The sequence below is a fragment of the Alligator mississippiensis genome, chromosome 8 (genome assembly GCF_030867095.1).
Source record: "Alligator mississippiensis isolate rAllMis1 chromosome 8, rAllMis1, whole genome shotgun sequence".
In the NCBI taxonomy this organism is placed as follows: Eukaryota; Metazoa; Chordata; order Crocodylia; family Alligatoridae; genus Alligator; species Alligator mississippiensis.
The window spans coordinates 43,181,112-43,188,458 of NC_081831.1; the positions used below are offsets into that span (position 1 = coordinate 43,181,112).

At 42.5% G+C, this 7,347-nt stretch overlaps 1 long non-coding RNA gene across 1 annotated transcript; it reads left to right on the forward strand.

Annotated features, from left to right (window-relative positions):
- The first annotated feature begins 952 nt into the window (after positions 1 to 952).
- On the forward strand, positions 953 to 6,703 carry LOC109283305 (uncharacterized). Its single transcript, XR_002090420.2, has 2 exons — positions 953 to 4,275; positions 4,808 to 6,703. It is a non-coding gene; the product is annotated as an uncharacterized LOC109283305 (long non-coding RNA).
- The last annotated feature ends 644 nt before the right edge of the window (positions 6,704 to 7,347 follow it).

A 7,347-nucleotide genomic window follows, 5' to 3' on the forward strand; every position in this document is an offset into this window, starting at 1 on the left:
GTTGAGGAGAAGACAGGTGAAAATCTTGTTTTACTCTGAAGAGCTAAAGAATAATAGGAAGCTGTGTTCTTAACCTGGAGGGCATGCATTTGTTCTATGTAACCATGAGCTGAGAAGAGTTGTCTTCTAGGACTGAACCTGTGAACCTTCGGATCTGAAAGGCTGAGAAACTACTACTTGGGTTAGGCTAGGGGATAAGGCTCCTTCTTTAGTGGTAACAAACAGCTGCTGTGTGACTATGAACTAGTAGCAGGTGATGGGCACACCTGGACAGCATATTACAGCTGTAGTTCAACTGTTGGTGGCCATGAAACTGTTACAATACACGCTTCAAGGGTGTAGAAAGCTTGGTTTGTACCTGTAGAGCTAAATCATGAAGTAGTGTAACTGATGCAAGTCCTGCCTTTCCATGTCCGCAGTATTGCAGTTGTGTGGATGATGCAGGCACCTCAATACAGACAAGGCCCAAGGCACATGTCATCACTGTATGCATGGGGGGAACTGGTGATAGTGTTGGGATAACCGTCGTCAAATGCTGCCTCTATTTGTGGCACAAGGCAAGAAAGTTTTGCACCTTTATAGACTAACACAGCTCTCTCTCTCTGTCCCCATCTCTCTGTGGTGGCTACTAGGTTTCTGGGAGGGCTCTGCTGTTTGTTAGGACAGGTTAGCATTTGGGATCAGGAGTCACCAAACTTTCTTTTCTGGCTCTATTAGAGTTTCATATAGTATCCAAATACCTCCACTGAGATAAAGTAGCTGCTGCTTGTGCACCTGCTCCGGGAAGAGAAATACAGAGCTTTTAAAGAGTGATACTCTTCAGGAAAACTTAGAGGACATGTATCTCTTAACTAAATGAAATCAGCAGGTCAGACATTTGTTACATGATTATACTCAGCTGAAGAGTAGACCTCTGTTATCTACAAGAGATGACTATTTGCAGTGATCTGCTGGGCACTAAGTGGCTGAGGGGCAGTCCTCAGCCTATCACATTCATATTCAAAGATGCTAGCCAGTGTTTTTGCTAGTTTCTGTGTTTGCTCCCACTCATCCACCTCTCTACAGTGAATGACTGTCAATGTTGGAACAAGGTGCTGTTGACTGCACTTGAGAGAAGTCTCTTTGGCCTCCTTTTCACAGTTCATGAAGGCTTTTCTCTGTTGCTTTAATCTTTTTAATATTCATAGTATGGTGAAGTATTAGGTCTCTTTTGTGTCTTTGTAATATGCATGTGTCCAACTATGAGTTGCAAAGGAGCTGCTTTTCCTGGTTATCCTATCACTGGTTAGTACCAGGTTTCTCCCTTGGAAACAGCTGGTGCTGCCCTCTGTTAGAGACAGGGTACTAGACTAAAACAACCCTCTGATCATTGACTTTTGTCTTGTCTAGTCTGGAATTTGCTGTATTCCTACCTAATTTATAGGCAAGGGAGTAAATCTGGGTGTTCTGAGGAGATGTGAAAGGAGATAGTGAGATATAGCACAGTAACGTAGGAAGATGGTTCCAAACCAGAGGTACAGAGAAGACTTTTCTCGCAGTGATAGCCAAGTTGCCCAAGAGGGAAGGCCTGTACTAAGGACTGAATGGAATAGAGATCCTGAGCTAGTTACAAATACCATCCCTAGGACACCCTAAAAAAATTGATCTGTAATTATGAAATGAGATGTTAGCTATTTATGGACTAAGGGCTTGGTTAACAGTGAGGCCTAGACTTCTTTTTAGTGAAACCCTTAAATATGTGCTTAACTACACAAACACAGAGTCCCAGTGACCTTGCTGGGACTATTCACCTGCTCAAAATTACACGTGTGCTGCATCAGGAAATGAATCTGTTCTTTTTTTCTGTTTTTTTTTCCTCTGGTACCTTTTTAGGTTTGTAGGGTTGCAGGGGAAAAAAAACCTTGAACAAATGAAATGTCATTTCATATCCAGGAATATACATTTGGGGCAGGAATCTAGGTCAGAATGTAAATTATCTTTATGCCTTCCTGAAGGAACAGTCCCTGAAATGCTCTGGATTTAACTGCAGTTGGGGACTTCCTAGACTTTGCAAGCACTTTATTTTCCTTCTAATGAATATGGAAAAAAAAAGTTGCATAAAACTGCCAGGGGATACAATCCGTCTGAACTGCCTGCAATATTGTATAATAAAATAAATGTTAACAATAAATACCTTGTGCTCTTGGGGGGCAGCTTTTCAACAGAGCACAGAGAGCATTATTTTTTTCAGCCAAGTTGTCCATACATGCCCGAATGAGACCCACTGGGCAGAATCCTCTACTGAAAATCAGTTTTGTTGTATTGAGGTTCCATTTGACAATCTTGTTTAGGTGCCATTGTCCTGACTGGGTTGGCACTGAGCCCCTGAAATATCTGGGTCTCAGCTCTTTTGAAAGCTGAGTACACTGTTGTTGCATCCATAGGTCACAAAATCCTTTCTGAAGGTAATCAAGTGTTGTCAATTTTCTTTTCCAGGCGGGGCAGTGATGACCTGAGAAGGTCAGGGTCTCCTTCTATAAGAGACCTTTGATTATCAAGGTGTCAGGGGTTTTGGAGCTGCAGCTGTTCAGCTTCTCTGAAAATCAGCCTGGTGATGTCTTCAGGTGGACACCCATGTTTAGGGACTACTTATTTAATTGGGGGCAATTAGGGTCATACCCAAGAACCCACAGAGTGAATGGGCGAGGTAGAAATGGAACCCCGAGACCAGATTCTTTCTTTGAGGAGTTTATTTATCTGCTGAGGCAGGAGAATCAGCTCTAGGCCTTTTACCTGTAGCCTTGTCTATTAGACACCAAGTGACCTTGTGCATGTGTACTCATACCCTCACATCATCACTATAACAATTCTCCTGCCTCTTCCCTACTCCCTTCCTACACACAGTTGCATATTTCAGGAAGTGGCATGTTACTCCACGTACTACTTTTGGCATGTTCTGCTGTGCTCTAAGAGGATGGCCCAGCAGAATGAATCTAGTCTTAATCTGTCCTGATGGAGAGAAGCACATTTTTTCTCTCAATGCAGACAGGGATGATTCTCAATGCTGCTCTGAGGGGAGAGTTCTGATGGCTGGAAGTGGGCATGGCTGATGTGGAACAATACTCAAGAGTCAGTCAGAAGTAGGGAGGGAGGAGCAGTGGCTGCCACTTTCATCAAATAGAGAAACTTTCAGGGGTCCTGGAACTGAGAGAAAAAGTGCAATGTATTGTGGGTCATGATAAGGGAAGAAAGATGCTGTGTATATTTTACTGTGTTGGAGTGTGCAAGGGCAGTTACAGATGAAATGTATATTGTTCATCATATTTGGATGTGTAAGGACAGTAATGAGGCATTGTATTTCCAATGCTGGGATGTGCAGAAATGATCATGGGTGTAATATGTTTTGCTGGGCTGGGTTGTGCAGGGAGCAGAGAGGTGTGTGGTTTTTTCCTAGACCATGATTAATGACTCCCACAGGGCAGGGCAAGCCCCTCATCAATTAGAGCCTCACTGTTCACTTTTGACCTTTCTTCTTTCTCCTGGATTTTATTCTATTTTAGAAACCATCCAGTTCAGTTGGATAGAAGCCACTGGTAGAAATAACGAGAGTCACTAATGCACTACACAGGAGACAAGACATGAATTTATTCCTACATTTCAGTAGGAGAAGAAAAGCTTCCAGTTTTATACTTAGTCCACAACCATTTGTACAGCAAAAACTACATTTCCACTGTAAATTATTTGTAGGAAACTACAACCACAGACAGTAACTGAAATCAATTCAATTGAATTCAATAGTAGAGATACTCTGCCCCCCCCTCCCCCCAACCCTTTCATTTAGGGAATTAAATCCTTTAGTGTATTCTATTTACCACACAGTCAGTGTTTATTTGTTTCAGTGTTAACATTCTTTTTCTTTTTTGTCTATAATCAGAAGCAATTTTTCAGTTATATTCATGGCGAACGCTAAAACAAAAATAGGTACATTATGAATATTAAATTCATGCAAACAAAGCCCTGAATTAAACTGTGCTGCATGTTTGTATATATTTTTGCATGGTGCATAAAGACGACAATATATTTTTCTTTTCTTCCTCTTTCATGTTTTATGTGCATGAAATAAGATTGGAAGAAACAGTGAGATCCCTGGATGAAACAGCCAAAAGAGAAGGAAGACCTATTTCTGTGAGTTGATTAGCTAACGGCAGAGTATTCAGGGAGGGATGAAGCACATGCAGAAGGTGAACTTTCAACTTGGAATACCTGTACTGTGACTGAAGTGGGGCAGGACAGTAGGTGAGCACTTCTGTACTGCTTTATGGTAATCGTCTCTCGGTATAAGGGACAGTTCCATTGACTTCAGCTGGAATTTGCTGCACAACACCCATGAAGGTCAATTCTGCTGGCCAAGATTTTCAGCCATTAGTATTTAAGGGTGCCCAACTTTTTGTTAAAAGTACATCTTTGAAGTATAATTTTCAGGAAGTGCTGAGCACCCAACCTATGGGAATTAGGCACCTTTCAGGACTGTCTCATTGGGACTCCAGAATCATTAGAAACTTTGGAAAATTTCAGTGTACGCCAGAAGTATCCCTCACAAGAAAGGCTTGAAGAGGGCATCTACAGTAAAACAAAGATGAAAAAAGAATGGCAGTGTCAGGACCACTGGGGCTGTACCAGTTCAAGATAGAACTAAGCCTAAAGAAGTCTGCTTAGTATTTTCATAATATTTTGTATCACTGTACAAATACTGTCTTATTAATTCTTATGACATGGCTGTCAGATATGTAAGCAAGGTAGGTAATTACTGCTATGCTTGTTTCTTTAGGAAAACTGAAGTAGAGAGATTTGGTTCAGCAAGAGCTATTTGAAGTACTTGGCTCTCACTCTGTCCTTGACTAGATGGTCTTCTTGGCACACTTGTCACATCCTTGGCACACTGGCTAGATTGTTACGTCTCAGCTGTGTGTTCTTGGGCAACCCTGGCACAGGATGCAGTCTGTCTGACTCACAAAGGACTCACCCCCCCCCTCCTCTCCTCTACGTAAACGAAACTGATTAAGATGCAGTGAGAGACGCACCTAAGACCCTCAAGATAAGGGTGACAAGAGTGAACCAACTGCCCTAGGTCTCATTTGCATCCAAGATGGAACCAGATGACCATTCATTTACATGAGAGATGGAGAACAGAAAGCCTGAAGCAGAGACTGCAGTGAATTCTGGGACCAGAGAAGCAGGGGAGCACCGCATGATGGGGAATCTGTGCTCTAAATGTTAATCAACCCATGTTCACACACACCCAGCTCAGCATTTATCAGACCAGTTCTAATGTGGATTTACTAAGGACTCCCCCCCCTCTAAGTTTAATAGGCATCTCGGGCCGTACATTCCCCGGTCCCACTATGGGAGGCCTATTTAAACTTGATTGACTAAAACTCGATTGCTGGGTTAGGGAATGCTGAGGCAAGAGACCGAGTCAGAGGGGGTATGGGCGCAACATTTGAACAATGGTTAAGGGTTCATCACAGCATCCAGCCCACTGGAGCCCTAATCACAGGTGTTGTCATACTTTTCTCGAGATGACTGGTGGGAGTCCTCTCCACAAAAGGTTATGAGCACCGCAATAATTGCTTTAAGTCTGTTAAAAGACTATAGTAAGATCTGGAAAAGTCATGCTAAGCTGAGGCTTGTGCACAACAAGTGAAAATCCAAAATCCTGATGCTGCAAGCTATCTATTGTTTCTGAAGAAACCATGAGATATCCCATCAGTATATCTGCTATCCATAGGAATTTCAAGCTGGCTCCCAAGTATTTGGTTACTCCCTAATCTTAAGTGTTTCCTGATTATCAATCAGTTTCTTGAGATGTTCCAAACCAGATAACCCCTTGTCAATAGAAAAGACAATGATTTATACAATTAAGGATTCTTCTAAGCAGCTGAACTGAGGGTATAAAAATCTGTAAAAAGTGTGTGTGCTTCAAGAAGAAGGAGAAGAAGAAGGAAGAAGAAGGAAGGAAAGAAGAAGAAAGAAGAAAACTCCTGTGCTGACACCATCATCCCCTGTTGTTCTTGGGATGCTGGAAGAACAGATCATCTCCCTTCAAGGACTGTGCCTGTCAGCTCTGCAGCCTGAGTACCTTGTGTGGTGAGATCCCAGCACTCTCTCTCTCTCTCTCTCTCTCTCTCTCTCTCTTTTCTCTCTAGGCATAAACTTCTGAACCTGAACTGTATTAGTTAAGCTTGAGCTAAGTTTCCCCAAATACTTAGTGAAACCAGGGTAGTATTGTAATTGTTTGTGGTTGTTTTTCTTTTGTATGTCTCTTACTACTAGTACCATTATATATTTCATATGCTTAGCAATAAATAACTTTTATAGTCAAACTGGTAGTAATTGGCTATATTTTTCCTTCTCTGTTTCTCTTTCCCCCCGTGCTGTGCAGCAACGCTTCTTTTACCTATGCTAAAGATCCCTGTGAAGCCCAAAAATATTGTGGGGTCTGCTCATCAAGAGGCCAAAGATTGGGACGTGCTGAGTTTGAAACACATAAGGGGATCAGCTTGTACAGGCTGATTGACCCAGTTTGACTCAGACGTGCCCTTATGAACTGAATGCTGGCCCATGAGGGTGTCAGCTGGACACCCAGCCAGACTCAGAGGGATTCTGTTTACCTGTGTGCTTGTGTCTGACTGCATTTTATTGTTGCTCTTATGAACTGATTCTGGGCATATGAGGGTGTCAGCCTGTCCATGCTGATCAGCCCGGCCAGGTCAGGCGTGTCACGTTAATTTGTGTGCGTTTGTGTGTATGACTGATTTGGGGACTGGAGGAACCCAGCCCCATTGAGACTGAGTCCTGCAAGATAGCTCCACTAGGGGTGAGGGCTTGCAGAAGGGAGAGATACAGCTCCGTATAGTAACACAAGCAGCACATTGACAGAATCACCAAGACCCTAGAAACTATCCCTAATAAATGAGCACACCCCAAAGTAATGGGCAAATTTGGTAACAAGATGGTGTCACGTCTTTCGTGTTAGCTAGTCCATATAGAACCTACTATTTCTACCAGTCGCTGGAATTATTTGTTTGGCATAAGTAGTAAATTCTATGCTTTGATGTTGACGATTTTTTCTAGGTCTTGTATTGTAGTATCTGTGCTGCTTCCCCCTGCCTCCCTCTGCTTATGGTTCTGATCTAGCTCTTATTGATAATGAGAGAAGCTGGAAATTGATTTGTTTTGCTGATGAGCTTTCTGTTGCTCCTGTATGTTTCTGGATGGCTCATTTTTTACATTTTTCCAGGAACTGTGTTGCTTTATTTTTCCCATAGCTCTGGGATATTTTGCAATAGGCACCTTTCATGAATGGAT